At 40.7% G+C, this 22,270-nt stretch overlaps 1 protein-coding gene across 5 annotated transcripts in view; it reads left to right on the top strand.

Annotated features, from left to right (window-relative positions):
• Window positions 1–22,270, top strand: part of IPPK (inositol-pentakisphosphate 2-kinase) — a 103,646-nt gene that overhangs the window by 17,382 nt on the left and 63,994 nt on the right. The gene's annotated exons all lie outside the window — the stretch shown is intronic.

Here is a 22,270-nt window from a genome sequence, read left to right as displayed (position 1 = left end):
AATATTGAATATCTGTTCCCCGTGTAGGTACTTATAGATTAGTCAGGTCACTCTAAATCCCAGGGGTTGGCAACCTTTGAGAAGTGGCGTGCCAAGTCTTCATTAATTTCAGGTTTCGCATGCCAGTAACAAAGTTTACATTTACAGGGGTCCCCAACAGAACCCCAGACTGGCAGCGGGCTGAGCAAGGCCAGCAGCCAGGACCCCTGCTGGCAGCAGTGAGGTGAGCGGGGCCAGCAGCTGGTATCCCAGGCTGAGTGGGGCCAATGGCCGGGACCCGGGCTGGCAGCCAGAACCCCAGACCATCAGCGGGCTGAGTGGGGTGCTGGACAGAACCCTAGACTGGCAGCGGCTCACCTTCTGCTGGTCTGGGGTTCTGCTGGCTCCTGCCAGCCGGGGTCCCAGCTGCCTATACTGCTCATCTCACTGGTTCCGTTCACCCAGGCCGACAGCGGGCTGGGTCCCCGGCTGGCAAGGGTCCGGCAGCTGGAACCCCAAATCGGTAATGGCTGAGCGGCTTAGCCCGCTGCCGGTCTGGGGTTCTGTCCGCTGGCTCCTGCCAGCCGGGGTGCCGGCCGCCGGCCCTGCTCAGCCTGCTGCCAGCTGGGTTTCCGTTCACCCAGGCAAGCAGCAGGCTGAGTGGGGCCGGTGGCCAGGACCCTGGCTGGCAGCAGCGTGTCAGTAAAAATCGGCTCGCGTGCTGCCGGTTGCCGACTCCTGCTATAACCTCCTTTTTGATAAGCTAAACTGAGCCCCTTGAGTCATCACTGTAAGGCATATTTTCTAATCTTTTAATCATTCTCGTGGCTCTTCTGAGTCCTCTCCAATTTATCACATTCTTCTTGAGTTGTGGACACCAAAACTGGACACAGTATTCCAGCAGTAATCATGCTGATGCAACATACAGAGGTAAAATAACCTCTCTTCTCTTGCTTGAGATTCTCGTCTGGGCATCCAAGGATTGCATTAGCTCTTTTGCCTGCAACATCATGCTGAGAGCTCATCTTCAGCTGATTATCCACCATGACCCTCAAGTCTTCTTTTTTTTTTTTTTTTTTTTTCCAGTGTGACTGCTTTTTAGGATAAAGTTCCCCATCCTGTTAGTATGGCCTACATTCCTGTTCCTAGATGTGTACATTTACATTTAGCCATATTAAAATGTTTGTTTGAGCCAACCTTACCAAGAGATCTAGGTTGCTCTGAATCGGTGACCTGTCTGCCTCATTATTTACCAGTCCCTCAATTTTTGTGTCTGTCTTCTGGAAACTTTACCAGTGATATTGTATTCTTCTAGGTTTCAGAGTAGCAGCCGTGTTAGTCTGTATTCGCAAAAAGAAAAGGAGTGGCACTTTAGAGACTAACAAATTTATTTGAACATAAGCTTTCGTGAGCTACAGCTCACTTAATCGGATGCATCTTCTTAAGAACATAAGAACAGCCATATTGGGTCAGACCAAAGGTCCATCTAGACCAGCATCCTGTCTTCCAACACTGGCCAAAGACAGGTCCCCTGGGGGAAGGAACAGAACAGATAATCAAGTGATCCATTCCCTGTTGCCCATTCTCAGCTTCTGGCAAACAGAGGCTAGGGAAACCATCACTGCTAATAGCCATTGATAGACCTATCCTTCATGAATTTATCTAGTTCTCTTTTGAACCCTGTTATAGTCTTGGCCTTCACAACATCCTCTGGCAAGGAGTTCCATAGGTTGACTGTGCATTGTGTGAAAAAATACTTACTTTTGTTCATTTTAAACCTGCTGCCTATTAATTTCATTTGTGTTCTTGTGTTATGAGAAGGAGTAAATAATACTTTACTTTCTCCACACCAGTCATGATTATATAGACCTCAATCCTATCTCCCCTTAGTCGTCTCTTTACCAAGCTGAAAAGTCCCAGTCTTATTAATCTCTCCTCATACGGAAGCCGTTCCATACCCCTAATCATTTTTGTTGCCCTATTCTGAACCTTTTCCAATTCCAGTATATCTTTTTTGAGATGGGACGACCACATCTGCACACAGTATTCATGATATGGGCGTACCATGGATTTATATACAGGAAATATATTTTGTGTCGTCTTATCTATCCCTTTCTTAATGATTCCCAACATTCTGTTTGCTTTTTTGACCGCTGCTGCACATTGAGTGGATGTTTTCAGAAAACTATCCACAATGACTCCAAGATTTCCTTGTGAGTGGTAATAACTAATTTAGATCCCAGCATTTTGTATGTATAGTTAGGATTATGTTTTCCAATGTGCATTACTTTGCATTTATCAACACTGAATTTCATCTGCCATTTTGTTGCCTAATCACCCAGTTTTGTGAGATCCTTTTGTAACTCTTCGCAGTCTGCCTGGGACTTAACTATCTTGAGTAGTTTTTATATCATCTGCAAATTTTACCACCTCACTGTTGACCCTTTTTTCCAGATAATTTATGAATATGTTAAGTAGGACTGGGCCCAGAACAGTCCTCTGGGGGACACCACTCTTTACCTCTCTCCATTCTGAAAACTGACCATTTATTCCTACCCTTTGTTTCCTATCTTTTAACCAGTTACCAATCCATGAGAGAACCTTCCCTCTTATCCCATGACTGCTTACTTTGCTTAAGAGCCTTTGGTGAGGGACCTTGTCAAAGGTTTTCTGAAAATCTAAATACACTATATCCACTGGATCCCCCTTGTCCACATGCTTGTTGACCCCCTCAAAGAATTGTAGTAGAGGATTACGTCTCATGATTTCCCTTTACAAAAGTCATGTTGACTTCCCCAACAAATTATGTTCATCTGTGTCTGACAATTTTCTTTTTTACTATAGTTTCAACCAGTTTGCCCTGTACTGAAGTCAGGTGTACTGGCCTGTAATTGCTGGGCTCATCTCTGGAACCTTTTTTTAAAAATTGGCATCACATTAGCTATCTTCCAGTCATTTTGTACAGAAGCTGATTTAAATGATAGGTTACAAACTACAGTTAATAGTCCTGCAATTTCACATTTTTGTACCTTCAGAACTCTTGGGTGAATACCATCTGATCCTGGTGACTTATTACTGTTCAGTTTATCAATTTGTTCCAAAACCTCCTCTAATGACACCTCAATGTGGGACAGTTCCTTGGATTTGCTACCTAAAAAGAATGGCTCAGGTTTGAGGATCTCCCTCACATCTTCAACCGTGAAGACCAATGCAAAGAATTCAAGTAGTTTCTCTGCAATGGCCTTATAGTTCTTGAGTGCTCCTTTAGCATCTCAATCGGCCAGTGGCCCCCACTAATTGTTTAGCACGCTTCCTGCTTCTCATGTACTTAACATTTTTTTTCTATTACTTTTTGAGTCTTTGGCTAGCTGTTCTTCAAATTGTTTTCTGGCCTTCCGAATTATTTTTTCAATTAATTTGCCAGAGTTTACGCTCCTTTCTATTTTCCTCACTTGGATTTACATTCTACTTTTTAAAGGATTCCTTTTTGCCTCTGACTGCTTCTTTTACTTTGTTGTTGAGCCAGGGTGGCTCTTTTTGGTTCTCTTACTATGTTTTTTAATTTGGGGTATACATTTAAGTTGATCCTCTATTATGGTGTCTTTAAAAAGCTTCCATGCAGCTTGCAGGGATTTTACTTTTGGTGCTGTACCTTTTAATTTCTGTTTAACTAACCACCTAACTAACCACCTCATTTTTGTGGTATTCCCCTTTCTGAAATTAAATGCTACAGTGTTGGGCCACTGCGGCGTTTTCCCCGCCATGGGGATGTTAAATTAAATTATATTGTGGTCTCTATTACCAAGCAGTCCAGCTATATTCACCTCTTGGATCTGATCCTGTGCTCCACGTAAGACTAAATCAAGAATTGCCTCTCCTCTTGTGGGTTCAAGAACCAGCTGCTCCAAGAAGCAGTCATTTAAGGCGTCAAACTTTATCTCTGCATCCCACCTTAAGGTGATATGTACCCAGTCAATATGGGGATAGTTGAAATCCCCCATTATTGCTGAGTTATTTTATTTTAATAGCCTCTCTAACCTCCCTGAGCATTTCACAGTCACTATCACCATCTTGGTCAGTAATATATCGCTACTGCTATATTCTTATTATTCAAGCATGGAATTACTATCCATAGAGATTCTATGGTATAGTTTGGTTCATTTACGATTTTTACTTCATTTGACTCTACGCTTTCTTTTACATATAATGCCACTCCCCCACTAGCATGACCTGTTCTGTCCTTCCGATATATTTTGTATCCTGGTACTCAAATAAATTGGTTAGTCTCTAAGGTGCCACAAGTACTCCTTTTCTTTTTGTGTCCCATTGATTATCCTCATTCCACCAAGTTTCTGTGACGCCTATTATTTCAATATCCTCATTTAATACGAGGCACTCTAGTTCACCCATCCTAGTATTTAGACTTCTAGCATTGATATATAAGCACTTTAAAAACTTGTCACTTTTTAGCTGTCTCCCATTACATGATGTAATTGTATGAGACTTTTTTCATTTGACTGTTTCTCATCATATCCTACCTGTATTTTTATCATCTTCCATACTCGCCTACTTACTAAGACAGAGAATCTCCACTAGTAGGTCCTCCTCTAAGGACTGTCTCTGTCCGAACACGTGCTCCTCCGCACCTGTTGGCTTTCCCGCAGCCGTTAATTTAAAAACTGCTCTATATCCATTTTAGTTTTAAGTGCCAGCAATTGGGTTCCATTTTGGTTTAGGTGGAGCCTATCCTTTCTGTATAGGCTCCTCCTTTCCCAAAAGTTTCCCCAGTTCCTGATAAATCTAAACCCCTCCTCCCTACACCATTGTCTCATCCACACTATTGATTAACATCAACACTGTTACCTTTTATCAAACAAATTTATAAAAAAAAAAAAAAAGTCAAGTTAGTTTGACAGGAACTGTTTTTCCAAAAACCCATGTTGATTGGGATTAGTTACATTACCCTTCTTTAATACTTGAGTCCTGAATCAGCCACTCCAGTATCTTGTCCGGAATCAATGTCAGACTGACATTGATTAGTTACCCAGATCATCCCATTTATCTTTTGTCAAATATTGGCACATTAGCTTTTTTCCATGTTGTCGAACTTCCTTGGTGTTCTGAGGCTTACTGAAAACCAAGGTTAGTGGTCCAGTGGGCTGTTCAGCCAGCTCTTTTAAAACTCTTGAATGCCAGGTATCCAGACCTGCTGATTTTAAAATTAGTAGCTGCTGTTTAACATCCTCTTTAGATACTAGTGGAATGGAAAGAGTATTATCATACAATATGACTACATCATCTGGCTTTTCTCAAAAACAGAATAGAAATATTTATTTAACAATTTTGCCTTTTCTGCATTATTATTGATAATACTACCATTTCCATTTTGCAATAGACCAATACTGGTTTTTTTGGTCCTCGTATACTGAGGAGAAGGTGTATTTTTTTTTTTTTTTTTAAACTCTGCTGGCTGGAGATTTCTACTTGTGTCCCTTTTCTTTCCTTATTAATGTTCTACAATTCTTAGCTTCCATTTTATATTCATTACTATCACATTCCCCTTCCATTTTTTTTTAATAGCTGCCTTCACTTTCCATCTAAACCAGGTTGATTTTTTTTTTAACCAGTACAGCCCCATTCTAACAGGGGAGAGAATGGGTGTCAGTGGTCTGGAGGGAGGGAGATGTGGGACGTGTGGTGGAGGGCAGAAGTGAGCAGGGGTTATATGGTGGCCTTGAGATGTGGGAGAATGGGGGACAACGATATGGGGCAGGAGGACAAGGGAGACCGAGCCCCTGCCATGATGGGAAGGAGGAACAGGGCGGGGACACAGGAGCTCTTACATGAGGGAGGGATTAAGTAGGGTTACATGGACTCCCTGAAATCAGTGGGAATTGGAGGGTGGCGCACGGATTTCTGGGGGGAGATGGAGGGATACAAGGAGCCTCTGGTGTGCGCACTGAACTTGGCCTAAGTAACCCACAGTGTGTGCACTCTCTAGATCTTTGTTTTAAAAATATTAAATAGTGTCAGGACTAGCACTGATCCTTGTTGTACACCATTTGAAATGGACATTTGATGATTGTTGCTCCATTGACACGAGTTTTCTTAGATCTAGCAGTTAGCCAGTTCCCGCAGGGTTTCCGTGCCAGATGTCAAGAGTGGATCCTGGCAAACTGGAGTAGTTCATGCTTTCTGCTTGTGCAAATGTCAAACTTCCTTGACATTGTCAAGAAAACATAGCTTTCCTCACTTTGTCTGATGTACAGTCTTGCTCACTTCACATGGTACAGAATTAACCAGGATGGAAAACAACATTTGGATACCTAACAATAATGCTATCTGTAGTAGCTTGACTTGAATAGCAACTTTGCTTAACTCTTTAAATAAAACCATTAATCAACAGCTCAGAATAGATGGAAATTCTGCATGTTACTAATTTGTACCTAAGATTCTATTTATATATGAAAAATAAAATTCTATGTGGCATAACCATAAAGGTGGTAAGTCTGTCTTTTGTTGCTCTTTCATGCAGTTTGTCATATCTGTAATATGTCAGAAGTATGCTCTATCTGTTAATTGTTGATTTCCCTCTAATCTCATTTTGAGCAGTCCAGAAAAAAGGTTTAAAACATTTTACAATGAAAGCACAAAATAGTACGTATTAAAAGAAGCTCACATTTAGGATGGTCCTTTAGGACACAGGTTTCTAAGAACAAAATTGTTACCCAAAACATGGGTTGAAATAGCTGCAAGAAACAGTAGTATTAATGCTAAGGAAAGGTTTTCCACCCAGTCTCTCTCATATCTATCTCTGTCTATTATATATAATCTAAACAATAGACTGGAGTTGTATAATTTTATTGTACTGCTGATAATTCAAATTAAAGCTTGTCTAGCAGAGCTGGGCTTTGTTTTGTTGCTCTTGAATTAAGTAGCTTTTGGTTTATCATAATTGTGTGTTGGGAATCGAAAACAGACAAAGGCAGGTAGAATTCTAATATATAATTTAACATGTTTTGTTTGAAAACGTGATTTTTTTTAATTAATAAATAACTGAACCTGTGATATTTGTGGGAGTCTAGCATTTGGGTAAGCAGTTTTATCTTGTTGCTGAGTGAAGATAACACAGGTCTTCTGTCATTACAGCATGCACAGGTGTGTACAAATTGATAATCTACGTGGTATGACTCTTTCCCTCCAGATTATGCCTATTTTATTTTACAACTGTCAGTTGTAAAATGTCATAGTGCTCTTGCGGAGAAGCACTTTGTTACCCAGCCTTGTAGTTGGGTGGAACTAGCCTCAACAGCAAGGTAAATAAGTCCAGTATTTAAAAAACTGCAAATATGTATAACTTTTGCAGTAACTTCTATCTTGTTATGCTTGGAAGTATGTTGAGACTTTCATTATAACTTTCCATTTTACAAGCTCATTTGTGAAAAAAATGTTTGTTTTTTCCACAAAGCATGCAAATTGTATTTTGTTAATCCTGTGTTTGTTTGAAACGTGTACATTATTCTAGTAATAGTTAATTAAATGTAAACTATAAAATACATAGGTTGCACAACGTGGCTGAGGTACTAGGAGAAACTTGATGCAATTTCATTTAATGATTTAAGATCTAAATGCTCAACCTTGCATTAGTCTCATATAAATTGAGCTAATTATAATACTGGTAAAGTAAATGTGTAACTATATTTTGCATTACCTTAAATTGAAAGCTAGAGCCTCAACTTGTTCTAGTGCAAAATGGCGTTCACTTGGTGGTTTTTTAGATTTTGTTGTTTGGACAGGCCAGATTTTTTGTAGTTCAATGAAGAAACTTATTTTGTAACCATAAATGACAAAGGGCTAAAAGCAAAAATAAATGGGAAGGTATACTTAATGAAGACCGTTCTCCATAGCCTTGGACAACTTTGCCAAAAAGCAGGGCTTAGCTGCACTGTTTTTTAAACACAGGTGTCAACTTTCTCTTGAACTGACACAAACCCATAGTGTAGCCACATCACACTAGAGAAAAAAGTGACTTGGATTAGTGAGGTTTACCCCAGTTTCATGCCAGGGTGAGCCACTATGGTATGGCACATGTATGTTACAGGTTTGCACTGGTGCAGTTACACTGGTGCAAATCTCTCCTGCCTGTCCCTCTCCACCATCAGTGTAGATAAGATTCAAGTTGTTTTTTTATTCATATCATTGAACTTTAAAAGAAACTTCAAAAATATTTAAGGACAAGATTAAATGGCAAGTAGCAAAGAAATAAATAGCCCAAACACTTGCTTTATCTTCTTTTCATATTTCATAATCAACCCAAAATACCAGGTAATTGCCAAAGAACCAATGAGGTAGATGTTGCTATGTTATGTGCTAACTTGATAGATTATTATACTTTTTTAAAAAAATTTACAAATCGAAATCCTAGCTGTAACCATTTCATTTGTATAGAAAAATAAAACTCTTATCGGTCACAGTCACTCTATTTTTGTGAACTGAAAATATTGTTGTCAGTGGAAAAATGGTAAATTGGTACATCGTAAATCTTGTTGTTTGAATATGAACATGAGGCTTGTAAACAAACATGGCCTCAGCCTCTCCCTTTAAAGCTTTAAAAAGTACATGACACTTTATCAGTGTGGCTTTGCATCATACCTCAATACAAATGCCTCACCCAACTTAGCCCTTGGTTGCAAGTAAAACACTAGTAGGTGCTCAGATTAAGTAACATGAGGTGCTGTTGAAAGTTGTTAAACAGAGAAATCTGTTTACTGTTTTCAGGCCTGCAGAACATTGTACAGAAGCAGTAGCTTCTGCTTGATGGAGCTTTATCAACCTGATGATGTGGTGTGGCTCTTGAACAAACTAACAAAAATGCACTGATTAGGAATGTAATTTTAAGCAATAAAAGTAAGTAGTAATATTAGTGATTTAAGGTAACTATTCTAGATTTTAACGTCAGGTTAGTTTTCAGATTACAGAACTTCATGCTACAGTAGGTAGTATTAAGGCTATGTCTACACTAGCACTTCTGTTGGTAAAACTTTTGGTCAGGGTGGGGAAAAAAAACAACTACCCTCGATCGACATAATTTTCACTGATAAAAGCACCAGTATGGACAGTTCTGTGTCGGCAAGAGATGCTCTCCCGCTGACGTAGCAACTGCTGCTTACTGAGGGGGGTTTAATTATGTCGGTGGGAGAGCTCCCGATAGCATAGAGCCACTATATGGAGACCTTACAGCAGTGCAGTTGCAGCCGTACAGCTGTGCTGCTGTAAGGTCTGTAGGGTAGACATAGCCTAACAAAGCAGTTGTCTGGAGGAGTATAATATCACTTGAGTTTTGCAGGTATTGGCCTGAAACCTAAAATAGTAGAGGGAGAGAAGAATACAGTGTCTGTAAGAGAAATGTTCCCAGCAACTTCATTGATCTGTCTAGGTATTAGAGGATTATAAATAGTAACTGGTTACAACTCAAGTTCAGTGTTAGAACCATATTGGTTAGCGGGCGGAAGGGAGGCAGAGGGGAGATACGGGGAGCTCAAAGTTTTCTTGGCACTTTGGTCCTGTAGAAGATTTAGAGAATGGTTACAGGTTGGTAGTGGCAATAGGATCAGAATTTTTATTGTAGACTCCTGTACTTAAATTTCTTTTCTACAGATAATTGTTCCAAGTGATCTTGTATCCAAGAAAACTTCATTTTGGTAGCACCAAATAGGAGACGTATTAATGGTCTCAGAGCATGTAACTAAGGAAATTGTTATTTCTTAGCAAGTATATTAAATATGTAGGGCAGTGACAATGCAATATTTGAAATTTTAAATAAGAAAAAATTCTTTTGTGAGTATATGATCATGTACAGAGCTTTTAATTTAGCCTATTGCGGTGTGTGTTTGCCTCTAGTTTAGTAACACACAATTGAAATTGAAGTGCTTTTGTGTACAATCCAAGGAGTCAGCTAAATTAGATAAAATAACTAATCGAAAGCAAGAGAAATGAGTAATTGAAAGCATTTCACTGTTACCTGCAACTGAAAATTATATAGGCAATCTCAGGAGTCTGATCTTTTCATACAGTTCTCTTCCTGTACTGTCTCAAGATCCCCTCCGGATTAATACTGGCTTTCCTTCTTCAAATTGCACATTTTCAGGTAATGCAATACTACTGGGATGCCTTCTGGAGTTGTCCTGTGAATCTAGCACTTGCACAGTTGTATATTTCTAGACCAAAAACTTCATTAAATAGTAATTGAGATAGTAGGATAAATATCCGCACAGTGTTATGAATTTGTAAAGCACTCCATGAATGCTTTTTATTAGTCATAACAGTAATTAGTAGGGGCATTAAAAGGAAATAGTGATAATTCAGGAAGTCCTAAATTGACAGACAATTTAAAGCAAAAGAAAAATTGCTGGAAAGTTTGGAAATGCAGAGTATAAGATTAGAGTCTGAAGTCTTGTCTACCATGGGGAAACTGACCACAGTAGTTCTTCAGAGGCCACTATAGAAGTGGATTAAGCTAAACCAGAAACAGGCAGTCTTAAAGGGAATTATTGTGGGATAATTATTATGCAGCAAATCCATGCCCTACCTTATCCTGGGGTAACTTCTCTGTGTAGACAGGTCCTCACTGTAACAGTTTTCTGCTCCCTACTGCTTAGTACACCTTCTGTGTAAGAATGTCTCTTGTGACACACATTGCAAGTTTCTGACATCTTAAACTCTCTTTATACTCCAAAGATATGCATATTGGTTTTGTTAAAAATATGCTACAGTTATGATACTCATGGATTGGTAACTGGATAAAAGATAAGAAACAAAGGGTAGGAATAAATGGTTAGTTTTCAGAATGGAGAGAGGTAAATAGTGGCTTCCCCCGGGGTCTGTACCGGGCCCAGTCCTATTTAACATATTCATAAATTATCTGGAAAAGGGGTAAACAGTCAGATGGCAAAATTTGCAAATGATACAAACCTATTCAAGATAGTTAAGTCCCAGGCAGAATGAGAGAGCTACAAAAGGATCTCTCAAAACTGGGTGACTGGGCAACAAAAAGGCAGATGAAATCCAACGTTGGTAAATGCAAAGTAATGCACATTGGAAAACATAATCCCATTTATACATATAAAAGGATGGGGTCTAAATTAGCTGTTACCACTCAAGAAAGAGATCTTGGAGTCATTTTGGGTAGTTCTCTGAAAACATCACTCAATGTGCAGCAGCAGTCAAAAAAGCAAACAGCATGTTGGGAATCATTAAGAAAGGGATAGATAATAAGACAGAAAAAATCCATGGTACGCCCACATCTTGAATACTGTGTGCAGCTGTGGTCGTCCCATCTCAAAAAAGGTTCAGAAAAGGGCAACAAAAATGATTAGGGGTATGGAGCAGCTTCCATATGAGGAGAGATTAATAAGGCTGGGACTTTTCAGCTTGGTAAAGAGATGACTAAGGGGAGATAGGATTGAGGTCTATATAATCATGACTGGTGTGTAGAAAGTAAAGTATTATTTACTCCTTCTCATAACACAAGAACTAGGGGTCACCAAATGAAATTAATAGGCAGCAGGTTTAAAATGAACAAAAGTAAGTATTTTTTCACACAATGCACAGTCAACCTGTAGAACTCCTTGCCAGAAGATGTTGTGAAGGCCAAGACTATAACAGGGCTCAAAAGAGAACTAGATAAATTCATGAAGGATAGGTCTATCAATGGCTATTAGCAGGATGGTGTCCCTAGCCTCTGTTTGCCAGAAGCTGGGAAAGGGTGACTGGATGGATCACTTCATTACTTGTTCTATTCATTCCCTCTGCGGCACCTGGCATTGGCCACTGTCGGAAGACAGGATACTGGGCTAGGTGGGCCTTTGGTCTGACCCAGTATGGCTATTTTTATGTACTTACGTTGTATGGTGCAGTCCTCATATATTTAATCTCCTATTAACAGTAACCTTAAAGAAAAATGGGATCATCCATACACATTTTTGTTGCTTTTTGATGTGTAAAAAAAGTGCGAAAAAATATCTTTAGGAATCTGAGATTTTTTTTCTAGCTTGATGTTTACGTAAGAAATTTAAGAGGCAATTTTCAAAGGTGCAAATGACTACTGGGGCTTTTTTTGTTTTTTTGTTGTTGTTGTTTTTTTTTTTTACAAAGAGTTTTCATAGCACGAGTTAAGTCCAAGACAAGCCCTTAAGATGCCAAACTCCCATTTGTGTCTATGAAAATCTCTATTCTATGGCTGGTCTATCAAGTCTTGAAGATGCTGTGACTGGTGAACTAGATGAATGACATCAGAAGAGACTGATCACTGGGAGAAGGAAATTATAGTTAAGAGTGCTTAAACTTCAGTTTTTGTTGGCAGTTAAATAGCTAAGGAAAACAAAATTATTAACGCTTTTGTGAAAAGAAGACTTTGTTAAAGATTTAACAACTTAGCCCCATCAATTAAGTTTTAAGAGCTAACAGTATTAAGATGGATTTAATTTAAATCATGATTTAAATTAGATTGATTTAAATCACTAGTCAGAAAGACTTGATTTAATCATGGATTTCTACATAAAAGTGCATTCTTGTTGGTTGTTATAACCTTAATACATATTCGCAACTCAAGAGATAGATGAGACCCACACTGGGTCTCTTTTACGGTCTGCTGCCATTATAGGTTTTCCCTTCTAGTGAGACAATGGTACGATAGATCTCAAATCAATGAAGGCTACACTCAGAAAGACCTCAAGACTTCTGGAATACGCTGCTCACACAGTTTCACTTTTGTTTCTACTGTCTGTCTCTCCCTTCTCACATTTATCTCCAGACTTCTTTTCCTTGTCCAGATCTATTCTGCTCCCAACAATCTTCTTTTCATTGAACTTTTTGAAATTTTGCACTTTTAGAGAGAGGTAAGGGTTTGACTCTGTGTACAGAAATTTGCAGAGGGACAATTGGGTTGAGGTCTGTTATTTCTCACCTCTGTATATTTATTTATTTAAAAACATTTTTGCTGTTAGCAAGCGTGTTATCTTTGGAGACACAAATCCACAGTAGGGGAACTGCAAAACTAAGCATCTCTGATGGTATCTTCTAGACTAAGCACTGAGTCCCATTGGGTAAATAGAAAGATTAACCTAATTAATCTATACAGAAGCCCCTGGACACCCCCTTCCTCCCCCATAAGATTGAGTCCCTAAGCCATGAACTATTGGAACTCCTTTACAAAACTTTTCTTAAACATTAATTACATGAATATATTGTCTCATACTATAGAATTAGAATTTTATAATCCCTATCCTATGACGAGGTATCTTTGAGCTATAATGTATCTATCTTTAGACAGGTTTTTCCTCAAAAAGCATTTTATCAAAAAATCTTTTTTTTTTTTAATCATTGATTTTTATTCACCCTGAAGAGTATACATCCTTTGAGAATCCCAGCAGGTCCTCCAGCAGAAATAGGTGAGACCAGATTTAACATTAATGGTATCTCAAAGGTAAATAAGCAGAAAAGAAACTCTAGCAACTTGTTTTAAGTTTATACTACAGTACCCAAGTACTCAAATTTTATTGAATGCTTTGCTACTATATTTTGTTTTAAAGCATGCAATAACACTATCACACTTAAGACTATGCTAGTAACTCAGGTGTATTTTATTCAAAATGTGGCTGCTATTTCAATTTCCCAGTGCAGCTAGGAATCAGCAACTTTCTGACAAGAACTTCAGAGTTCTGTGTTCTTTCCAGTTCTCTTGTTGCAGAAACGAATTCAGTGCTTTTTCCTTAATATTAGGAAAATAAGTCAGTTGCTTCAGTCCTTTAACACTATGATAACGTGAAAAGCAAGAAATCCACAATTTCTGAATTCTGGTTGGCACCTTTGCTTTTGAGTTTTGCAGTAACAGTTATTAGCATTAAACTCTTCATTTTAAAAGAAAGTTCAGTTTTAGCTCTGTCACAGATGTGGGTTCCATTTCGTATTTATTCATACAAATGTGATATTTACATTCACAAGTCCTAGAATAGGAACAACCACATTTGATATCCTGAATAAACAAGTTTTATTCTGTCATACTTAGAATAAACAGAATAAATATTTCTACATCCCTTGCATACAAGTATACGGGCATGTCTTATACTACAAAATTAGGTCGATTTTATAGAAGTTGATCTTTAGTAAGCGATTTTATACAGTCGATTGTGCATGTCCCCACTAAGCGCATTAGGTCGGTGGAGTAAGTCCTCAATACTGTGGCTAGCATCGACTCAGAGTGGTGCACTGTGGGTAGCGATCTCACAGTCCCTGCTGCCCATTGGAATTCTGGGTAAACTCCCAATGCCTAATGGGGCAAAAACATTATCGCGGGTGGTTTTGGGTATTTGTCGTCAGCCTCCCCTCTCTCCCTCCCCCCTTGAAAGCAACGGCAAACAATCATTTTGCGTCTTTTTTCTTGGGTTATCCATGCAGACGTCATAGCATGGCAAGCATGGAGCCCGCTCAGCTGAGCACTGCTTTTGTGAGCATTGTAAATACCTTGCGCGTTATCCTGCAGTATGTGCAGAGCCTGGCTAGGAGCCGCCAGCATGAGGAAGATTGTGAGGAGGACATGGACACAGACGTTCTTGAAAGCACGGGATGTGGCAATTAGGACATTATGGTGGCATTGGGGAATGTTGATACAGTGGAACACCAATTCTGGGCCAAGCAAACAAGCACAGACTGGTGGGACTGCATAGTGTTGCGTTACCTAGGGAGGTTGTGGAATCTCCTTCCTTAGAAGTTTTTAAAGTCAGGCTTGACAAAGCCCTGGCTGGGATGATTTAGTTGGGGATTGGTCCTGCTTTGAGCAGGGGGTTGGACTAGATGACCTCCTGAGGTCCTTTCCAACCCTGATATTCTATGATTCTATGGATGATTCCCAGTGGCTGCAAAACTTTTGCATGCATAAGGCCACTTTCATGGAACTTTGTGAGTTGCTTTCTCCCACCCTGAAGTGCAGGAATACCAAGATGAGATCTGCCCTGACGGTTGAGAAGCAGGTGGGGATAGCCCTGTGGAAGCTTGCAACACCTGACTGCTAATGGTCAGTCAGGAATGAATATGGAGTGGGCAAATCTACCGTGGGGGCTGCTGTGATCCAAGTAACCAGGGCAGTCAATACCCTTCTGCTAAGAAGGGTAGTGACTCTGGGAAATGTGCAGGTCATAGTGGATGGCTTTGCTGCAGTGGGGTTCCCTAACTGTGGTGGGATGATAGACGGAATGCATATCCTTATCTTGGCACCGGACCACTTTGCCAAATAGTACGTAAACCGCAAGGGGTACTTCTCGATGGTGTTGCAAGCACTGGTGGATCACAAGGGACGTTTCACCGACATCGGCATGGGATGGTCGGGGAAAGGTGCATGATGCTTGCATCTTTCGGAACTCTGGGCTGTCCAGAAAGCTGCAAGAAGGGACTTTCTTCCCAGACCAGAAAATTACTGTTGGGGATGTTGAAATGCTAATAGTTATCCTTGGGGACCCATCCTACCCCTTGCTCCCATGGCTCATGAAGCTGTACACAGGCAGCCTGGCAGCAGTAAGGAGCAGTTCAACTATAGGCTGAGCAAGTGCAGAATGGTGGTAGAATGTTCCTTTGGACGTTTAAAGGGGTGCTGGCGCAGTTTGCTGAGTAGGTTCGACCTCAGCGAAAGCAATATTCCCATTGTTATTGCTGTGTGCTCCATAATGTCTGTGAGAGTAAGGGGGAGACATTTATGGTGGGATGGGAGGTTGAGGCAAATCGCCTGGCGGCCAGTTTTGAACAGCCAGACACCAGGGCAATTCATATGCATATCAGAGAGGCTTTGAAAAACAGTTTCATGACTGACCAGGCTACGGTGTGACAGTTGTGTGTGTTTGTCCTTGATGCAAACCCACCCCCTTTGGTGAATGTACTTCCCTGTAATCCAATCCCCCTCCCCGCGTTCGACCACAGCTGTCACAGGAAATAAAATCCCTATTGTTCTGAATCCATTCATTCTTTATTTTAAAAAAAACTTGAGATCACTGACGATGCTGGCTAGTAAAAGGTAGCCTGGGTATACAAAGGGTTTGATAACTGGGTGGGCTGGGAGAGGAAGGAAGGACAAGGCCACATTGCTGATTGTAGCCACACTACAAATCAAAGCTGTTTGAATGACAGCCTTCTGTTGCTTGGGCCATCCCCTGGAGTTGAGTGGCAGGGTGCCTGGAGCCTCCCCCGCCCCTTGCATTCTTAGGCGTCTGGGTGAGGAGGATATGGAACTTGGCGAGGAGGGCAGGTGGTTGGTTACACAATGGATGCATCGGGGTCTGTACTCTAGTTGCCTTTCCTGCAGCTCCACCAGATGCCTCATCATGTCCGTTTGCTCCCCCATTAACTTCAGCATCTCCTCCTGCGTGTTCCGATCATGCTCACTGTATGCTTTTCTGGCCTCTGCCACCGAATGCCTCCATGCATTCAGCTGTGCCCTCTCAGTGCGGGAGGATTGCATGAGCTCTGAAAACATGTCATCTCGAGTGCGTTTTTTTCCTCCTTCTAATTTGTGATACCTTGGGGATGGAGTTGATGTGGGGAGCATAGAAACATTTGCAGCTTGCGGGAGTGGCGGGGAAGGGAGAGTAGATTTTTAAGAAGATACATGTGTGAGAACAAAAGGGAGACTTTCACAGTGAATCAAGCAATTCACAGCAGACAGCACATGTTTTAGGTACAAGGTCGCATTTTGCCTTTTATATTGAGCGCCTGCCAGTATGGTGACACATCACACACTGCTGGGCAACAGAATTCAGTTTCCAGGCAGCCAGGGTAAGCCAAAGGGTATGTAGGATTGGCTTCTTCTGCGTTCATAACATGTAGGAATGGTTTCAAACTGCAGCGCCCTTCTTTCCCGTAGCAACCAATGCTGGATGGGTTTGCCATTTAAAAGGAGGGGCTGCGGTTTTGGGGTGGATGTGCAGCAGCACCGTACCACCCCTCCCCCCGGTGTGGCTATTGTCTGGGATGATCCCTTTTAGCCAAGCGCAAACAGCCCAGCATGACCAGGGTCCAATGTGTAGGGGATCACCAAACAGATGGGATTATTGGTCCCTTACAAAAATTCCCCTATTTCAACCAGGTGACCATGAATGATATCCCTCTCCTGACACTGACATAGAAAGGTAAAGACCGAATGTTGCATGAGTGCGACCAAAACACCAGGACCATTCGCTGCCATGCTTTGTGCTGCAGTGATTCCAGACCACTTGCTACTGGCTTGGTAAAGTGTCCTACTGTGGAGGACGAAATGAGGCAGCCCTCCCCAGAAACCTTCTGCAAAGGTTTTCAGAGTACCTCCAGGAGAGCTTCATGGAGATGTCCCTGGAGGATTCCCTCTCCATCCACAGACAGGTTAACAGACTTTTCCAGTAGCCGTACTGGCTGCAAATGCCTCCCAATTGTTCAGGGCAAATCAAACATTAAAAACAATTTGTTAGCCCCTGTAGTGTTACAAATGTGCACTCACCAGAGGTGCCTTCTCTACCTTCAGGGTCCGTGAACAATACGCCCTGGGAGGATATTGGCTTCAGGGTGAGGAAAAGGTCTTGGCTGCTTGGGCGAACGGATTCTCCGGTTGCCTGCTGCTCATTCTCCTCCTCCGTGTTGCATGAGGCTGCTACCTTGCGGGTGTCCATGGAGAGTGGTGGGGTACTAGTAGGGTTTCCCCCAGAATGGCATTCAGCTGATCATAGAAGCGGCATGTCTGGGGCTCTGACCCAGAGCAACCGTTTGCCTCCTTTGTCTTTTGGTAGGCTTGCCTGATCTCCATAATTTTCATGTGGCACTGCTGTGTGTCCCTGGTATAGCCTGTGTCCACCATACTGTATGCGATTTTGGCATATATGTCAACATTTTTTCTGCTGGATAAGAGTTCTGCCTGACAGATTCTTCTCCCCATACAAAAAGCAATCAGATCCAGTGTCTCTCGTTTGCTCCATGCTGGAGCTCGTTTGCGATTCTGGGACTGCATGGTCACCTGTTCTGCTGAGCTCACCACGCTGACCAAACAGGAAATGAAATTCAAAAGTTCCCAGTGCTTTTCATGTGTATCTGGCTAGTGCATTGGAGTTGAAAGTGCTGTCCAAAGTGGTCACATTGGAACACTCTGGGATAGTTCCTGGAGGCCGATACCATCGAATTGCACAGCTTTGCATCTACACTATCCCAAATTTTGATCCAGCACTACCCTGCTTGTCAGGGAGGAGTACAGCAGTCAATTTTAAGAGCTCTTTATGTCGGCAGAATGGGGTTGGTTGTGTAGACGCATTCATTTTAAAATTGACCTAACACGGCTAAATTTGACCTAACCTTGAAGTATAGACCAGGCCTATGTATTCAGTGTCAAACCCTTATATTTGATCGAGCTTCTTGTATGCTGCCAAAGTATTTAGAGTCTAGAATGTTTGGCAGTTGGAAACCTTTCCATTAAAATGATTGGATGCTTTATCAGAATTATGTAAGTATTATGTGGAGATCAGCAGGGATCACTTGTTTCTGCTCTTGTTGATTACTTTAGTCTAGCTGTACAGAATCTCTCTTAAAACTTGTCAGCTCCAACACAGGGAGGGTTGGCATCTGCTTACTTAAAGTTTGGCGGGGTGTGCATTTGTGTAGAAATACCAGGATAGTTGGGATTTTTATCTTTAATAAGAGGGCTAATTTTATTATGGGATTGTTTTAGTTATATGGTGTTCTCTGCCAGTGCAATCTCTCTGCACATCCGAGAGTAAGGCCTTGTCTACACTCGACAATTAAGTTGACCTGTGTTAAGTCGATGTACAGCCATTGCAGTATTACTGTGTTTTTTTTCATTTACACAGTACCCTCCTGCTGCTGGTTGCGTGCATCCTCACCAGGAGTGCTTGCACCAACTTAAGTGGGGCAGTGTAGGGGCTGACAGCTTGAGCTGTAATCCCTGTGTGGAGCTCATAGCTATGAGCATTGCTGCCAGGTGCTGACAGCCTGGGCTGTGGGCTCCATGTGGAGCTTCTTTGACAGGTGATGTAAGTAACGCAGTGTCTGCGCAGAGTCTACCCTAACCACATCTACCTAAGCGCTATGCCCCTCTTGGAGGTGGAGTTATTAGGTCGGTATAGTGGGGGACTTACATCGGTGAAAGCATAGTGTAGACACTAAAATTAGGTCAATGTAAGCTGCCTTACATCAACCTAACTGTAGTGTAGACCTGGCCTAAATAAACAAAACAATCCTTTAAAACCACTTTAGTCTGTCTTGTCTTGTGTTTCTCCTCTGTGTCAGCCCCTAACTCACTTTCACTGCATAGATTCTTTTGTTACATCTTACTTGGTACACTATAAGTCTTTCCTGAGAAGTCTTTCCTTTCAACATTCTCTCTGGATAGTGCAAGCGAAAGGCAAAGCTATTCTTCAGTCCACCTACTTCACTCTCATTAGGTGAGTAATCTCTGAATGTAAGAGCACCCAGTATGCAGACACAAATAATTTCAGACTGGCTGAAAGAGCAGGTATTTTTTATTTCTATTGTATTACAGCACAGGAGGCCTAATTAGTTTTGAGGCCCTATTGTGCTACGTACTGCAAATACACATAAGGCAAAATTGAGCGCACACGCTTTTTCGCCTCACTAGCTATTCCAGGCATGAATGGGACTCCTTACATACATTTATCCTTTTTATGCCTTTTTTTTTAATGACAAGACAACAGAATATTCTTGTTTATTTACCTAGTTACTTGTTGTTCCTATCACCCTGCCCATGGTCCAGTTATCAACTTATCTCCCCTAATATCCCTGACCTTCACACCCAAAACTGAAAGTTATACCAACATAGCACCTATTACGGACACACACCTTGGTCCATATATTGCCTTTGACCTGTGTAGCTTATTTCCATTTCTGTATGGGAATAGTTAGGCTGATATAAACCACCTTTTATACCACTATTGCATCCACACTGGTGAAGTTGTGTCACATTAAGTGTTCCTGTGTAGTTATAATTAATGTGGTACAACTTCTCTGTGTGGAGAAGCCCAAAATTATTTTGCTACCTCCTGCTGCTTGAAGGGGAGACCTGAGACTTTTTAATATATAGCACGCTGCATTTACCGTTCTCACTGCATTTATTTCATTCTGGTCCACTTTATTTCCTGACCCACTTTTTCTCTGTCTGACCTGGACATTTTAGTAAACTGAGTCCTTGGTCCTTTCATGAAAGGTCACTTTCTCTTATGTGCATGCATGGAGGGGTGTTACCTTTTAAGTACCATTTCCTTTGTAAGATGAATGCAGAGAAGAGGTTTTAGAAAAGGTTAGGTCTTGTTGGCTTTGTGCTTGAAATCCTGAATAATAATCACTCCCACTTAGTTTAAGACTAGTTCTGTTGTATCCAGGTAAGTACACTGTCTCGGAGATTTCATTTTCAATATCCTCCTGGTTGAACATTCAAATCAGTTACAAGAATGGGTGCCACATAAGAGATTTCATCCAATAGGTGACATTGTTCGTACACCTTATCAGCACAAGTTTTCCTTTGTGCTCTACATCTAATCCTTCGAAAACCAGCACATTTTTCCTTCGCTGTAACATTTTTTCATCTGTGTACTACCTCTTAGAAGTTGCCTTCTTTAATGAAATATATTAAGTAAATAACAGGAGGGAACAAATTTGATCAAATAATTAGAATATCAATGCAATGTTAAGATGGGCATTAGGATGAAAGTAACTTAATAGTAGATGGGAATTCATGTGAGTTAATGGATACTTACCAAAGTCTAAACCTTCCCTTCTTTGGTAATCTGTCTCGTTGCTGAGACTGCATAGAAGGAACGTAAGAAAACTTGTAGCTATTTATCATGAGATAATGATTTATCAAAACTAAATTGGAAATCAATTTTAAGGGTTTGTTTTTTGTTTTTTTTTAAAGTGTACCACTTTACCAGAACTGCATTTCTGTTATTTGTAAGAATGGAAGTTGCAAAACCTGGGTTTTAAACAGTTGAGTAGATGTTGCAATGTAAATACAGTGACCTCAGATTGTCATCTCTCAAAGCTCAGTAACATTAAAGGGATGTTGCACTGTCTGTCTTCAAACTTGCTAAGAGGAATTTTTTTTATGTCACTTATCTAAATGTTTAAAAACATGGAGGAAAAGACATATTTCAGTTGACAACTGTACAAGAGTGCTTTCCATGTAATACTTTAAAGTAAGCAGTATGCAAGTTCCAACCCAACACTTACATTATCAAGAAAAGTAACAGAACTATAGAAATGAACAAATGCCATCCAGCAATTTTTGTCAGTACAGTAGTCAAATGCAAGTTAATTTGTTTTAATACTAGATTTATCTACAACATTTTTTTTTCAAGAATGTAATTTTCAATCCAAAGCATCGGAACCCTTTTAAGATCAGTTAAATTGGAATTCAGAAGGGCTGTTTTTGGTTTAACTATAATGTTGGTAACCAGACCTCACTTGTTAGTGTTTTGGCGTTGCCATCACCATCTGTCTTGCCTTCCTCATGGTGCTCTTCCTTTTCACACTACTTATTAAAAATAATTATTGCTCTTTCCCATTCAGCAATATGCAGTTAAAGCTTTCAGTGCTCAGAATCGATTGTCTTGTCATGGTGTCACCTTTGAATTGGGCACATACAAGCACAATAAACAAAATTATTTGCAACATAGCCAGAGACTTTCTTCACATACTCACAGTTAACGTAACAGAAAGGTGCAAAATCAAGTGTGTCTTCCCCAGTTTGCATTAAGGGTATCTTTTCTGCTTTCAACACACTTTAATCAATAGGAGCAAATGACACATGTAGTTCCTTTTTTGTCTCATATAATATGGTTGGAACTTTGCTAAAAGTTAGGTGGCTAAGTGTTTACCACAGAAAACAAATGCTTCATTTTTTTCCCTACTGTGGTCCCCAGAGTTTTGTGTAATAAAGGCTGTCTTCTAGGATGCCCTGGTCCCCCTCAAAGTCTGCCATTTTTGGACTTAACACATAAGGAAAGTAAATGCAGTTAAGTAAGTGTTGCAGATTGGCTACTTAGACTGTAAGCTCTTTGGGGGCAGGACTGACTTTTGAGAGTGCAAGGATTCCTCAGGTGAATTCCCAACTCCAAGGAAAGTGGTGTTTTATTAGACCTTTAATCAGCTATTTACAGTTTCTTACTAAATCTAAGTTTCTTACTAAATCTAAATTAGGCCAACAGTTGTTTGTTTCATCTTGAACTCTTAAAATGAAAGTGCTCATCCGGGACAA

The sequence above is a fragment of the Caretta caretta genome, chromosome 7, assembly GCF_965140235.1.
Source record: "Caretta caretta isolate rCarCar2 chromosome 7, rCarCar1.hap1, whole genome shotgun sequence".
Taxonomy (NCBI): Eukaryota; Metazoa; Chordata; order Testudines; family Cheloniidae; genus Caretta; species Caretta caretta.
The sequence above is the reverse complement of the archived record's forward strand: the minus strand, read 5'-3'. Positions and strand labels throughout refer to the sequence as shown.